The 16,815-nt window shown below is 38.7% G+C and overlaps 1 non-coding gene across 1 annotated transcript; it reads left to right on the forward strand.

The window, feature by feature from the left end:
• Window positions 1–707: 707 nt before the first annotated feature.
• LOC121208693 (small nucleolar RNA R71) lies at window positions 708–814 on the forward strand. The gene has a single exon (XR_005903824.1). It is a non-coding gene; the product is annotated as a small nucleolar RNA R71 (small nucleolar RNA).
• The last annotated feature ends 16,001 nt before the right edge of the window (window positions 815–16,815 follow it).

The following is a 16,815-nucleotide window of genomic DNA, read 5'->3' on the forward strand; positions in this document are numbered from 1 at the left end:
TAAAGCAACTTGTGGTTGGTTCCTAAGTTCAGTAGCCAGCTGGCCCACTTGATTCTCCAGATTCCTTAGAGTGGCATCATTTTTTTTCCATGTATGCCTTCAATAAATTCTCTAAGCTATTGGATGATTAGGCTTGAGCTGGTTTCTGAGCTTGTTGGGAAAAACTAGGTGGGTGAGTCGGTCTAGATTGAGCGTAGTTGTTACTAGTTCTAGCCCTTTGGTTACTCTAGGAAAAATTCGGATGGTTTCGCCATGATGGGTTGTAGAAGTTGGATTGTATTCCTTGCCTTCCTCGATTTTGGTTCTGGTTACTCATGTAATATACGGATTCAGGGTTTGATAGAAATTCTTCGAACAAATGTCTTTCCCCACAATAAACACAGGCTATACTCTCAAATTGGTGAGGTGGTTGGGCTGCAAAACTATTAGACCCATTAGCGGTAAGATTCTTAAGCATTGAGGATATTGAAGATACCTAATATACAAGTGAAGTGAGAGCGTCCACTTCATGTATTCCAGCGACTCGTTTTCCTGACGCGGCTCGATTGGTCAGCCATTGATAATTGTTACTGGCGATCCTCTCGATGATTTCGTAAGCTTCATTATAAGACTTAGAAAAGAGAGCACCGTTAGCAGAAGCGTCCACTACCATCCTCGTGTGAGCATTGAGACCATTATAAAATGTCTCAAGTTGGATGCAGTGTGGGATTCCGTGATGAGGGCATTTCCTTAGTAATTCTTTGTATCGTTCCCATGCCTCATGCAAGGATTCATCATCCATTTGTTGGAACGCAGTGATCTCGTTCCTCAATTTAGAATTCTTACTAGGCGGGAAATACTTCATAAGGAATCTTTCAGCTAATTCTTGCCATGTAGAAATTGAATTTGGTGGCAACGAATTCAACCAGGCTCGAGCTCTGTCCTTTAGTGAGTATGGGAACAGCTTCAATCGTAATGCATCTTCGGAAACTCCAGCTAATTTGAAAGAGTCGCTCACCTCCACAAATAGTCTTAAATGAAGATGAGGATCTTCTGTAGACATTCCACTGAATTGGCCCACTGTCTGAAGCATCTAGAACATGACTGGCTTCAGCTCAAATTATTTTGCCTCGATTTCGGATCTTCTAATGCCCAGATTAAGAGTGTTAAATACTAGCACAACATATTGTCTTAAGGTTCTATCCCTATCGTCAACAATAAGGATAGGATTTTGAGCAAGGTTTGCTCCATTTCCTTGATTCATATTCTTGAAATTCATTCCTTCAGTCCTTCTCTGGTTCGCTTGTCTTCTTCGCTGTCAGAAAGTTCGTTCAATCTCAGGGTTTACAGGGAGTAAGTCAATAATCTAGTTAATACTCATAAACATCTGAAATAATCACAGAAAAAATAATTAAGTTAAAAATTACATAGAAAAATAAACCAAAATGTAAAACTAACAAAATCACAATTAATGAATTTTTTGAAACAGTCCCCGGTAACGGCGCCAAAAACTTGGAACGACGGAAAAATGTGTAAGTGTACACAATCGCAACAAGTAATAAAGTGACAAGTAAATGTTGAGTTATCGTACCCTCAAGGACTGTAAAAAGAATTATTTATGAAATTAATTGTAAAACACTTTGGTGAGGTAAAAATAATTTGGTTTTAGAAAGGTGGTCAAAAACTATTTAAAAACTAAATAAATAATTAAAATACAACAAAGGAGTTTTAATGCACGATTTCAAATAAGATTTAATCAAGGTAACATACTTGTGTTGGATTAATTATATTTCTTGAAATCAGAATTACTAAACTCATGTTTACACTATTACGAATAAATTCACAGCATCCAGGTAATTTGCTAACTTATGAACAAATTTACATACCAAAATCCATTCATCTCTTGACATATCTCTATGTCAATTCAACCGACTAAACAAATTCTAGCAAACAAACATGCTATTGCACATACATACTCATTAAATTGAACCAATCTCTTGCATATCCCTATGTCAATTCAAACGATTAATTAAATCTAATAAGCATATAAAAGACTTTGTGAAGTAACAAGATATCCCTACCTTGAAACAATATAATCACAATAATCTTGCAAGTTATGCAAGGCAATAATATCGCCAGATACATTGCTAATTTAACCTTCAGTTACCTTAGAAGAAAAAACATGCACTGATTAAGTATTGTGTCAACTAATTACAATTGCAATCCATTTAAATAATTAATTCATTAGTTACCTCACAGTCGTAACGCAAGAATAACTTAGGCATGATTTTACTTAATCAAGCATCTTACCGAGGCTTATAACAGCATAAACATCATTTTAACAATTCAAGCAGGCAGAATATAATCAACCCAACACAAACATAATTTAAGCTGAATTTATTAAAATAACCATTTCAATAACATAAATATTCATAAACATGTTCGTCAAAACAACAACAAAAATTAAAGAGCTAGGGAACAAGAGGCAAATCCGGTATTTCTCAGTGGCTTGACTAGTTGCTCCGTTCTTCGTTCTTCGTTGGCCTTGGCTATCAAGGTGGCTTATGAACACCTAATTGCTGCTCCAAAATGGCTGATGGAAGCCTCTTTCCCAAGGGAAGAAATCGGCACTTGAACAAAAGGGAATGGAATGGAAAAAATGAGAGAAAAGTGAGAGAGGGAATGAGAGAATGATGTGAAGTGAGGGATGCCTTGAATGATCAGCAAGGGGTGGCTTTTATAGCTGATTGTGGCTGCTAAAAATAGCAAATTCCAGCAGCCAAAGAGCCCTCCCTTGGCCGGCTAGACACATGGCAAAGTTGAGAGTTTCAACTTTATTATTTTAAGCTTGGGGCAAATCTATAAAGCCATAATTTAATGTGGGGTTTGAATGTAATTTAGAAGTCTTTTGAGGGCATTTTTGCAAGTATATTTAATCAGCTAAAATGCTGATTTAGCTCAGCATATAAACGATTCTGGGCTGCCCATTTAGTGGCGGGTTCGGTTCACTCAATTTGGCTCGACCAGTGCGGTTCAACTGGACCCTTTATCATAATTAATTAAAAATAATTTATTTAACCCACATTAAATGGGGAATAAATTAAAATTAATTAAATTATGAATTAAAACACATTTCTGGACCGTCTTAGGCTGGAAATTAAAGTGCCTTGATACTTCAAATTGCTTCTTGATTTTGTGCTCTTAGCAATGTCAGCCGAGCCAATTTTCACCCTTTGCGCGAATCTGTCAAAAATAGTCAAAATTAGTCAAAGTTAAGTATAAAATTAAATAAATTCACCATGTTCATATTTTTAACATGACTTAATTATTTTATAATATTTAATTATTTTTCGACAAGAATTTAACCGAATTTGCATGAATTTAAGAAAAATTGGGTGTGAAAAAGTATATAAATTTTTGTGTTTCCACTTGGTTTACCACACGGGCATTTGCACGCTCTTGAGGCCTCAAATGCGGAAGTTTTGGCTTTTCGGATTTTGCCAATTCACAACAACTTAATGGTGTGAATACACACCTTTGTTCATTGTTTTGGTAGTAGCAACAGTTTGGGTGTATGATTACACACCTTTTTGGAGCGGAAAACGGCAATCACCACGCGCCTAACCTAAATCTAAAACAACGATCCAAAATCAGCTTTTAGTTTCTTGGATTAACCACTCTCTTAATATCTCTTAATTCCCAACATAATATACCGCTACCTTGATAGCACAAGTAGGGTTCAAACCACCATTAACCCACGATTACCCACTTATTGGCAACGATCTGCATTAAAGTCCACTTTGTTACACAACCTTAAATATAATCCACTTTAACCATGTGAACTTCTTATCGAAACAAGGAGTAAGAGAGGAGAGTAGCAGTATTCGACTTTTCTCAACATAAACCACAATCAAGCACAAAATGCCACAAATGCACCCTTTAACAATAATCGATAAAAAGAAAGGGATTAGAGAGAAAGACTATTATAGTAGAGCAAAAAGAAAGAGAAGTGGCACACTCGTGAACCCACACATTGGAGATAGTATAGTAGAGCAAAAAGAAAGAGAAGTGGCACAACCGTGAACCTACACATTGGAGATAGCAATAGCAAGGCTCAGCTAATGCTAGGATTTCGACAATCCAAGATGAAACTCAGTTACCTTGATCAATGAAGGAGAGATTCAGCTAGGCAAAAGAGCATTCGGCTAGCTCAGAGAAAGGCCCAAATGAGTCGAAAGGGAGAGGAGGCAAGAGGGATTCGGTCAAGAGAGGGAAATGCAGTTAAGAGTAAGAGGGAGAAAGAAGAAAGATTAAAGAGATATTGGACCAAGCAAACGAATGGGTGAGGTGAGAGGTGGGTTTCGACCAAAGAAGAGTGTGATGGGGAGAAAAAAATGGATATTAGTGAAAGGAAGAATTCGGTCAAAGACTTAGAAGAAAAGAGAGGAGAAGGCCATGTCATTTGGCACAAGGTGGAATCAAAAGAAAGAAATAAAGACAAGGAAATTCAGCTTAAATACCGAAAGGCATAAAAAGAGACCGCACAATGGAGAATGGTACCAAAAATGACAAAAAGAACAAAACCCCAACATAGAAGAGGAGGAGTTCGGCCCCTACTCTCACACCAATTGCTGAAAATGCTCTCCCAAAGTCCCCTTGGCCGAATTTGCACCCACAAGCACCCTCATTTGGCTAGAACTCCTTCCAATTTCAAATTCCTTGAAAATCTCCAAGATTTTCTCCCCTTATTCCTCCTTGATATCCTCCATAACAACTTCTGTGACCCATTCAAACTTTCCACCACCAGAGTTCAAATCCAACACCAACTCTTGCCGTCCCTTGGTAGCAAAATCAATGCTCCTTGCTTGTCATGGGATTCGAACCCATGCCCCCCTTAGATACTCCACACGTTATTTGCCACTAAGCCACAAGGCTTTTTGTGACATAAAATCCCACACACTTAAACATAAACCTTAACCGCTAACAGCCAGTCTTCCTTAAGAATAAACCTAAAAATTTTGCCAAAGCCCTGACTCGAACCCAGGCTTCCTAAACACTCCCAAACACACCCAAATCACTAAGTCAGTAAAGCAAACATGAAATTTGTGTCAAAGCATGCAAAATTACAGACCTTACATTTTTGGGGCGTTACAATTCTGCTGTCCTTAAATAAATTTCGGCCTCAAAATTTACCTGGTCAGAATAGTGTGAGGTTATTCATGTCGCATCGCCTCTTCTGGTTCCCACGTGGCCTCTTTTGAGCCGTGATTACGCCAAAGCACTTTGACCAGTGGAATAGATTTCTTTCTCAATACTTTAACATCACACTCCGATATCTGCATCGGTTCTTCCTCGATAGTCAAATCAGGCTTAACCTCAATTTCCTCAACTGACACGATGTGTGAGGGATCAGAACGGTACCGCTTTAGCAGTGAAACGTGAAACACGTCATGAATCCTATCCAGATTTAGAGGCAACTCAAGTTGATAGGCGACTGGTCCCACAGGCTTAAGTATTGATAAGGCCCAATAAACATAGGGCTAAGCTTGTTTTTCTGCCGAAACCTCAAAATTTTCTTCCACGGTGAGACTTTAAGAAAGATATAATCACCTACCAAGTACTCGATCTCTTTACACTTTAGGTCTGCATAAGACTTCTCCCTATCAGATGCTTCCTTTAACCGGTCTTGAATCAACTGTACCTTGTCTTTTGTATCAGAAATTAATTTCGGCCCCAGGATTCGCCGCTTACCCAATTCAGTCCAATAGGTAGGAGTACGAAACCTATGACCATATAATGCCTCATATGGTGCCATTTGAATACTGGACTGGTAGCTATTGTTATACGCAAACTCTACTAACGGAAAATAATCCTCCCAGCTGCCTCTAAAATCAATTACATAACTTCTTAACATGTCTTCCAGTATCTGAATCACCTTCTCCGACTGCCCATCTGTCTGAGTGTGACAGCCCTAATTCGACCCTAGTCGGAATGTGGTTTCGAGACCACAAAACCGAGTCATAAAATTTAGTTAAAATTTTATTTGCATATCTTATATGTGTGATAGTACTTGTATAAAAATTTGATGTTTTAATTTTATATTAGGAATGTGAATTTTGCTTGAAAGGATCTAGTTGAGAGACTTGGAAAATTATGATAGGTAAATAAGTAAGGACCAAATAGTATTAAAATAGGAAAGTTTGGGTTTGCATGTCAAAGTGCCCAATTCATGTTAAGTGGCCGGCCAAGCATGGTTCCATTCCTCCAAGTTTATGTTGTTTATTATTTAATATTGGTAAGTAAATTAGAATAAATAAAAGAAAGGAATTAAAAAGGAAAAAGATGAATAAAATAAGGGAGGAAGAAGGAGTGTTCATCCTTTTCCTTATTACAATTGCCGTACCTAAAGAAAGAAAAAGAAGAAATTGAAGTTAAGGCATTTGGTCACCTTTAAGTTGATTAAGAAGCTCTTGAATATTCGGTGCCTAAGGGAAAAGTTTCTAAGAAGCTTGGCCATGCATGTAACTAGATTGAGGTATGTTTGATATTATTCTTTGAGATTCATGTATATTTTAAGTTGTAAGTTTGAAATCTACCTAGCCATGGTTCAAATTTTGTTAATTGACGGAGATGATATTCGGCCATGGATGTTACATTCTTGGTTGGTATTTTGATGTCTTTGGTGATGAGGTATGAAGATGGTTGATTTTGAGTGTTTAATAAAAAGGATACATGAATTATTGTTAAATAATGGTCGAATGTAGCATGATTAAAGATGTGAATAAATTGAAGTTAAGGAGGTTGTCAATGAAAAATATGAGTTGGAGGAGTTTTAAAGAATAAAAATTTAGGTGACTAGAGGTCAAGGACATTCGGTCAAAGGCTTGTGTGCTTGCAAAATCGGCCTAAATGTCGTTTTGATGTGTTGAATTGAGTAAGCTAGATGTTGGAACACATAAGGATTCGGCCTTCTAAAACAATAGAGATAAGTGTATGAAAGGCTAAGTTTAAGTAGTAAGGCCGAATAGGTTGTAGATAAGGCACTTGTGAGTTCTTGGCCAAGCAATTGACAAATTAAATTAGAGTTCTTGTGACGTATAATGTCAAGTCTAACTTGGTATATTTGGCCACCTAATTAAGTACATCGGTGGTGTTGAATGTCATCTTACACATTCGGCCATATGGGGTAAAAATGGGCCGAGTGTTCATGAGATGAAATTAGGTGTTTAAATAATGTTATAGTTGACATTGTGCATATATACATGCATTCGGCCATCTAATTGAGTATGAAGGTGGTGTTAAATCTAATTGTGATGCCCATTCCGAAGTATATATATACATATATAAGTATATATACATAAGTATGCCTATTCGTGATGTTACCTTTAATTATGTGTATAATCGACTAAATGGGTAATTAGTGAGGATGGTTGCCGAATATACAAATATACATATGCATGTGTAATTGAATTATGAATGTTTAGCAAGATGGTTAAACTAGTTGATTTATTGATTAAGCTCAAGGAGTTAAAGGAGGAGAATCAAGCAAAGGCAAAGAAAAGATCATCGAGTAGCCGAGTTGGAACCGTCTTACCCAACACAAAGTAAGTCACCAAGCATATATTTTGTATTGATCTAAATAGACATAATGTCTATGTAATTATGCCGAATGGAATGATAAATTTATATGCATGAATGCATGCGGTGATGAAAGTGTTGAATGAAAAGAAAAGAGGTGAGATGTATTGAGCTGTTGATCTCGGCACTAAGTGTGCGGGTATAAACATTTATGATCATGAGATTGGCACTAAGTGTGCGGGTTTAAATTGTATAGCACTAAGTGTGCGAGTTTGATTATATAGCACTAAGTGTGCGAGTTGATTATATAGCACTGAGTGTGCGGACTTAATATATATTTTTGAATCACTATGGGCACTAAGTGTGCGACATTATTGAGTTGATCACGGACAGCGGATCGGGTAAGCACCTTGAGTTCGTGACTAATAGGCGGTATGTTTATATTTGAAGTTGAGCTTGGTAAGTTTGAACCTATGTGACAATTATAATTGAAGTCACATACATAAGATTTATCGTGGAATAGGTGAAAGGTCGTTTAGTTGTATGATTGTAACGAAAATAAAATGATGTATGAAAATGCCTCGAATATCCTATTGATTAGTATATGGAATGTGAATGCATGACTTGGTATGAGATTGAACCGATAGGTTTGAGGAACTATGGTATGGTTCGGTATGGATGGAGTAACTAGCCTCGTTCCATTTTGCTTCCTCTTGTGATAATGTTATTAATGGATGGTAGTGCATTGCTTATGACTTACTGAGTTATATACTCACTCGGTGTTTCCTTGTCACCTATTTTAGGTTTCTTGGACTCGTCTCTTTTTGCGTGATCGGGCCGTCATCGGAGTCATCACACCGGCTAGCAACTTTTGGTATCTTCTTTTTAGTCGGTCTAGGAGAACATTTCGGCATGTATAGGCTAATATGTTTTGTTGAAATTTGGTATGTAAACTTTTAGCCATGCGAAAATGGCATAAATGTTCGGTTGGATTTGGTTTTATAACGTTAGGTCGTAAGTCTTGGTAATTCGATTTTTATGCCATACGTCATGGCTGATTAATTTTGGTGTTAAGATTCATGATATGGCAATAGTGTAGTAGGGAGATGTTTGACAATGATTAGCCTTTGGTATGGCTAGTCATGATTATAATTTTGTGATATGTATGATGAATTACTAGTTAGATCAATGAGAAATCACGAAATGGGCATAGTTGCTTCAGTAATAGATGCTGGCAGCAGCAGTGACGTGGGATTGAAAAATTACAAAAATTAGTAGGAATGGAATTAAATAGTGAATAAATTATGTAATCGAATCTCAATGAGTCTATTTTCATATAGAAGTAACGAAACGATCATATGGACAGTATGTTACGAGATATTCAGGTTCTCGTGAGACAGGGCCAGAACGGTTTCTGGGTTCCCTGTTCCGACTTTGGAAATTCATTATAAATTAACCAGAGATAATTAGGAGTCATGCCTTATATTTATAGATTCCTCTATGAGTCTAGTTTCTATAGAAACAAACGACATCAGTATTGAAGCTCTGTTCAGGGAGTTATCCAAATCGTAATGCATGAAGGTCAGTGTTGTCGCACCCTGTAATAGGGGAGAATTTAACTAATAAACTGTACTAATTGGCCCGACTAAAAATTCTAAAAAAATTCTACCATATAGGTATATGAGTCTAGTTCCAGGGAAAATTTACGGAACTGGATTTCGAGTTTCAGAACTCAGGATATGATTTTTAAAGCGACTAGTACGCAGATTGGCAGCTTGTCTGGGAAATGTCAAATAAGTGGTTTGAAGTCTGTTAACACCTCGTGTTCGACTCCGGCGACGGTCTCGGGTTCGGGGTGTTACAATTTTATTGGTATCAGAGCTATGGTTTAGTCGGTTCTAGGACTACCATAGCACGTATGAGTCTAGCTATACATGCCTTAATGTTAATGTTTAAATGTGTGATGACTTCTGACGGTTAAAATTTTTGTTTTGATTAGTAAATGGATCCCGGTGTAGAGAGAACCTTGGCGGATGACGTTGAAAGTGTAGCGGCTGCTCCTGCACAAGGGACGCCGCCTGTTGAACCTCAGTCATCTGCGAATAATCAAGGTGAGGGGGCTAAACAAGCCTTCTTTACCATGATGAATGAGTGGGTCGCGCAATATGCCCGAACCAATCCGGCTGTCCAACCATTCCCGAATTTGAATAATCCACCCCAAGAGCCCGTAATGCCATCAGTTACTGATCCTGTGAGGCTGAGTAAGCCACCTGTAGACTTGATTAGGAAGCGCGGGGCTGAGGAGTTCATGGCCATAGTTACTGATGATGCTGAAAGGGCCGAGTTCTGGCTTGATAACACCATTCGGGTGTTTGATGAACTGTTATGCACGCCCGATGAATGTCTAAAGTGTGCTATATCCTTGTTGCGGGACTCAGCCTACTATTGGTGGAGGACCCTGATTTCCATAGTCCCAAACGAACGAGTAACTTGGGACTTCTTTCAAACGGAATTTCGAAAGAAATATATTAGTCAACGGTTCATTGATCAAAAGCGTAAGGAATTCTTGGAACTCAAGCAAGGCCGTATGACAGTATCTGAATACGAACATGAATTCGTAAGACTCAGTAGGTATGCCCGGGAGTGTGTAGCTGATGAGGTTGCTATGTGCAAAAGATTCGAAGAAGGATTGAATGAAGATTTAAAGCTACTAGTGGTTATTTTGGAGATAAAAGAATTCGTAACACTAGTCGAACGAGCCTGCAAGGCGGAAGAACTTGGAAAGGAGAAGAAGAAGGCTGAATTTGAAGCTAGAGACTATCGTAAAAGATCGACGGGTAAAGCTCCATTCTCAGCTGTAAAGAAGTTCAGGGAGGACACTAATAAGTCGAGGACGACTGTGGGAATTTCCATCAGAGCACGACCACCGACGGACTCCCGAGCTACTTCGGTAGCTAGTGTGGGCAATAATCGTCAAGAGAAACCTGAATGTCCCCAATGCGAAAGACGACACCTAGGTGAATGTTGGGGTAAGTCTACTAACAGGGCCTGTTACGGATGCGGTTCGAAGGACCACTTCATTAGAGATTGCACGGAGCTTGATGAGAAGAATAAGATTCAAGGTGCAAGACCTAGTGGAGTGACAACTAGAGGTAGACCACCGAGAATTTTAGGAGGTAGGGGTGGTAGTCAGAGAGGGGCCTCTGATACGGCTGTTCGAGCCGAGAACCGTACTCCTGCTAGAGCATATGCCATTCGCGCACGAGAGGAGGCATCCTCCCCTGACGTCATCACTGGTACCTTCACTCTCTTTGATACTAATGTGATTGCATTGATTGACCCTGGCTCTACTCATTCATATGTATGCGAAACCTTAGCATCCAGTAAGACTCTACCTGTTGAGTCTACTGAGTTCGTAATTCGAGTGTCAAACCCTTTGGGTCAATACGTACTTGTTGATAAAGTGTGTAAGAGATACCCTCTAATAATCCGAGAATCCTGTTTTTCGGCCGATTTGATGCTTTTGCCGTTTGACGAATTTGATGTTATTCTTGGTTTGGATTGGTTGACCGCGCATGATGCGGTTGTGAATTGCAAAAGCAAGACTATTGATTTGAGGTGCGCAAATAACGAGATAATCTGAGTTGAGTCTACGGACTTAAGGGGGTTGCCAGCTGTAATATCAGCAATGTTGGCCCAGAAATATGTAAGAAAAGGGTGCGAAGCATACCTTGCGTATGTACTTGATGACAAAGAATTAGAAAAGAAACCCGAATCTGTGCCGGTGGTTTGTGAATACCCGGATGTTTTTCCTGAAGAGTTACCGGGTTTGCCACCTGTTCGGGAGATAGAGTTTGGTATTGAGCTTGTACCTGGAACTACGCCAATTTCGATAGCTCCGTATCGTATGGCACTAACCGAGTTAAAGGAATTGAAAGCTAAATTGCAAGAGTTGACGGATAGAGGTTTCGCTCGACCAAGTTTCTCACCTTGGGGTGCACCAGTATTGTTCGTGAAAAAGAAGGACGGAACCATGAGGTTGTGCATTGACTATCGTCAACTGAATAAAGTGACGATAAAGAATAAATATCCATTACCGCGTATTGATGATTTGTTTGATCAACTAAAGGGAGCCTCAGTGTTTTCAAAGATAGATTTGAGATCGGGTTATTATCAGTTGCGGATTCGAGATTCGGACGTACCCAAAACTGCTTTCAGAACGAGGTACGGTCACTACGAGTTCTTAGTGATGCCGTTCGGGCTCACTAATGCCCCTGCGGTATTTATGGATTTGATGAATCGGATCTTCAAATAGTATTTGGACTGGTTCGTAGTTGTGTTCATTGATGACATCTTAGTCTATTCAGGGGGTGAGACCGAACATGCTGAGCACCTGAGATTAGTGTTGCAAATTTTGCGGGATAAGCAGTTATATGCTAAGTTCAGTAAGTGTGAGTTCTGGTTAAGAGAGGTTAGCTTCTTGGGTCATGTGGTATCCGCATCGGGTATTCGAGTTGACCCGAGCAAAATTTCAGCCATACTTAACTCGAAGCCTCCAAGAAATATTACCGAAGTTCGGAGCTTCCTGGGGCTCGCCGGTTATTACCGACGATTTGTAAAAGGTTTCTCGATGATAGCTGCACCGTTGACGAAACTACTCCAAAAAGATGTTGAGTTTGAGTGGACAGAGAACCGTCAGAAGAGTTTCGATCGACTAAAGACCTGTTTAACCGAAGCTCCAGTGCTAGTACAACCGGAGTCCGGCAAAGAGTTTGTCATTTATAGTGATGCATCCTTACTCGGGTTGGGTTGCGTATTGATGCAAGAAGGTCGAGTTGTGGCCTATGCGTCGAGACAATTGAAGCCACACGAGAGAAATTATCCAACCCATGATCTCGAACTAGCCGCCATCGTATTTGCTTTGAAAATATGGCGACATTATTTGTTTGGCGAAAAGTGCCATGTATTTTCGGATCACAAAAGTCTCAAATATTTGATGACTCAAAGAGACTTAAATCTGCGACAAAGACGTTGGCTTGAGTTGTTGAAAGATTACGAGCTTGTCATTGATTACCACCCGGGAAAGGCTAATGTGGTTGCGGACGCCTTAAGCCGGAAATCGCTGTTTGCTTTACGAGCGATGAATGTGCACTTGTCTGTTCTACCCGACAATGTGTTAGTAGCTGAATTAAAGGCCAAACCATTATTGATTCGTCAAATTCGTGAAGCTCAGAAAGTCGACGATGAATTGGTTGCAAAACGGGCTGAATGTATTCCGAATATGGAAACCGAATTTCAAATTGATGATGACGATTGTTTGAGGTTCAGAAGTCGGTTGTGTGTTCCAAGAAATTCGGAACTTATTTCGATAATTTTGAACGAGGCTCATAGTAGTCGAATGTCAGTCCACCCGGGTAGTACTAAAATGTACAATGACCTGAAACGCCAATTTTGGTGGCCCGGTATGAAACGAGACATTTCTGAATTTGTTTCAAGGTGTCTGATATGTCAACAAGTGAAAGCGGAACATCAAGTGCCATCTGGATTACTTCAACCAATCATGATACCCGAATGGAAATGGGATCGAGTGACAATGGACTTTGTATCTGGGTTGCCTTTGACTCAGAGTAAGAAAGATGCAACCTGGGTCATTGTTGATAGATTGACCAAGTCTGCTCATTTTATCCCTGTCCGTACGGATTTTTCGCTCGATAAATTGGCAGAATTATATGTCTCCCAAATAGTTCGGTTGCATGGGGTACCTATTTCCATCGTGTCGGATAGAGACCCAAGATTTACCTCGCGATTTTGGAAGAAATTACAAGAAGCATTGGGTACCAAGATGCACTTTAGCACCGCATTCCATCCTCAGACCGATGGCCAATCTGAGCGGATAATTCAAATACTCGAGGATATGTTGAGATGTTGTGTTTTAGAGTTTTGTGGTTCATGGGAAAGATATCTGCCTTTGATCGAATTCGCTTACAACAATAGTTTTCAGTCAAGCATTAAGATGGCACCTTACGAGGCTTTATACAGTCGTAAATGCCGTACCCCATTATTTTGGACTGAACTTAGTGAAAGTAAAATCCTTGGGGTTGATTTGATTAAGGATGCCGAGTAGAAAGTCCGAGTAATTCGCGAAAGTTTGAAAGCCGCTTCGGACCGTCAAAAGTCGTATGCGGATTTGAAAAGAAAAGACATTGAATATCAGGTTGGAGACAAAGTATTTCTCAAAGTTTCACCCTGGAAGAAGGTGCTTAGATTTGGTCGTAAGGGCAAATTGAGTCCGAGGTTCATCGGTCCGTACGAAGTATCCGAACGAGTTGGACCAGTTGCATACCGATTAATTTTACCCCCTGAGCTTGAAAAGATTCACAACGTTTTCCATGTCTTGATGCTTCGACGATATAGGTCCGACCCGTCACACGTAATCACTCCATCTGAGATCGAGATTCAGCCTAACTTGAGTTATGAAGAAGAACCGGTTCGCATTTTGATGCGTGAAGTAAAAGAGTTGCGAAATAAGAAAATCCCATTAGTGAAGGTGTTGTGGCATAAACACGGAATTGAAGAAGCCACTTGGGAACTTGAGGACTCTATGAAGGATCGATATCCAAAATTATTCACCGGTAAGATTTTCGGGGACGAAAATTTCTTATGTGGGAGAGTTTTGTGACAGCCCTAATTCGACCCTAGTCGGAATGTGGTTTCGAGACTACAAAACCGAGTCATAAAATTTAGTTAAAATTTTATTTGCATATCTTATATGTGTGATAGTACTTGTATAAAAATTTGATGTTTTAATTTTATATTAGGAATGTGAATTTTGCTTGAAAGGATCTAGTTGAGAGACTTGGAAAATTATGATAGGTAAATAAGTAAGGACCAAATAGTATTAAAATAGGAAAGTTTGGGTTTGCATGTCAAAGTGCCCAATTCATGTTAAGTGGCCGGCCAAGCATGGTTCCATTCCTCCAAGTTTATGTTGTTTATTATTTAATATTGGTAAGTAAATTAGAATAAATAAAAGAAAGGAATTAAAAAGGAAAAAGATGAATAAAATAAGGGAGGAAGAAGGAGTGTTCATCCTTTTCCTTATTACAATTGCCGTACCTAAAGAAAGAAAAAGAAGAAATTGAAGTTAAGGCATTTGGTCACCTTTAAGTTGATTAAGAAACTCTTGAATATTCGGTGCCTAAGGGAAAAGTTTCTAAGAAGTTTGGCCATGCATGTAACTAGATTGAGGTATGTTTGATATTATTCTTTGAGATTCATGTATATTTTAAGTTGTAAGTTTGAAATCTACCTAGCCATGGTTCAAATTTTGTTAATTGACGGAGATGATATTCGGCCATGAATGTTACATTCTTGGTTGGTATTTTGATGTCTTTGGTGATGAGGTATGAAGATGGTTGATTTTGAGTGTTTAATAAAAAGGATACATGAATTATTGTTAAATAATGGTCGAATGTAGCATGATTAAAGATGTGAATAAATTGAAGTTAAGGAGGTTGTCAATGAAAAATATGAGTTGGAGGAGTTTTAAAGAATAAAAATTTAGGTGACTAGAGGTCAAGGACATTCGGTCAAAGGCTTGTGTGCTTGCAAAATCGGCCTAAATGTCATTTTGATGTGTTGAATTGAGTAAGCTAGATGTTGGAACACATAAGGATTCGGCCTTCTAAAACAATAGAGATAAGTGTATGAAAGGCTAAGTTTAAGTAGTAAGGCCGAATAGGTTGTAGATAAGGCACTTGTGAGTTCTTGGCCAAGCAATTGACAAATTAAATTAGAGTTCTTGTGACGTATAATGTCAAGTCTAACTTGGTATATTTGGCCACCTAATTAAGTACATCGGTGGTGTTGAATGTCATCTTACACATTCGGCCATATGGGGTAAAAATGGGTCGAGTGTTCATGAGATGAAATTAGGTGTTTAAATAATGTTATAGTTGACATTGTGCATATATACATGCATTCGGCCATCTAATTGAGTATGAAGGTGGTGTTAAATCTAATTGTGATGCCCATTCCGAAGTATATATATATACATATATATGTATATATACATAAGTATGCCCATTCGTGATGTTACCTTTAATTATGTGTATAATCGACTAAATGGGTAATTAGTGAGGATGGTTGCCGAATATACAAACATACATATGCATGTGTAATTGAATTATGAATGTTTAGCAAGATGGTTAAACTAGTTGATTTATTGATTAAGCTCAAGGAGTTAAAGGAGGAGAATCAAGCAAAGGCAAAGAAAAGATCATCGAGTAGCCGAGTTGGAACCGTCTTACCCAACACAAAGTAAGTCACCAAGCATATATTTTGTATTGATCTAAATAGACATAATGTCTATGTAATTATGCCGAATGGAATGATAAATTTATATGCATGAATGCATGCGGTGATGAAAGTGTTGAATGAAAAGAAAAGAGGTGAGATGTATTGAGCTGTTGATCTCGGCACTAAGTGTGCGGGTATAAACATTTATGATCATGAGATTGGCACTAAGTGTGCGGGTTTAAATTGTATAGCACTAAGTGTGCGAGTTTGATTATATAGCACTAAGTGTGCGAGTTGATTATATAGCACTGAGTGTGCGGACTTAATATATATTTTTGAATCACTATGGGCACTAAGTGTGCGACATTATTGAGTTGATCACGGACAGCGGATCGGGTAAGCACCTTGAGTTCGTGACTAATAGGCGGTATGTTTATATTTGAAGTTGAGCTTGGTAAGTTTGAACCTATGTGACAATTATAATTGAAGTCACATACATAAGATTTATCGTGGAATAGGTGAAAGGTCGTTTAGTTGTATGATTGTAACGAAAATAAAATGATGTATGAAAATGCCTCGAATATCCTATTGATTAGTATATGGAATGTGAATGCATGACTTGGTATGAGATTGAACCGATAGGTTTGAGGAACTATGGTATGGTTCGGTATGGATGGAGTAACTAGCCTCGTTCCATTTTGCTTCCTCTTGTGATAATGTTATTAATGGATGGTAGTGCATTGCTTATGACTTACTGAGTTATATACTCACTCGGTGTTTCCTTGTCACCTATTTTAGGTTTCTTGGACTCGTCTCTTTTTGCGTGATCGGGCCGTCATCGGAGTCATCACACCGGCTAGCAACTTTTGGTATCTTCTTTTTAGTCGGTCTAGGAGAACATTTCGGCATGTATAGGCTAATATGTTTTGTTGAAATTTGGTATGTAAACTTTTAGCCATG

This window comes from Gossypium hirsutum, chromosome A10, assembly GCF_007990345.1.
Source record: "Gossypium hirsutum isolate 1008001.06 chromosome A10, Gossypium_hirsutum_v2.1, whole genome shotgun sequence".
NCBI lineage: Eukaryota > Viridiplantae > Streptophyta > Magnoliopsida > Malvales > Malvaceae > Gossypium > Gossypium hirsutum.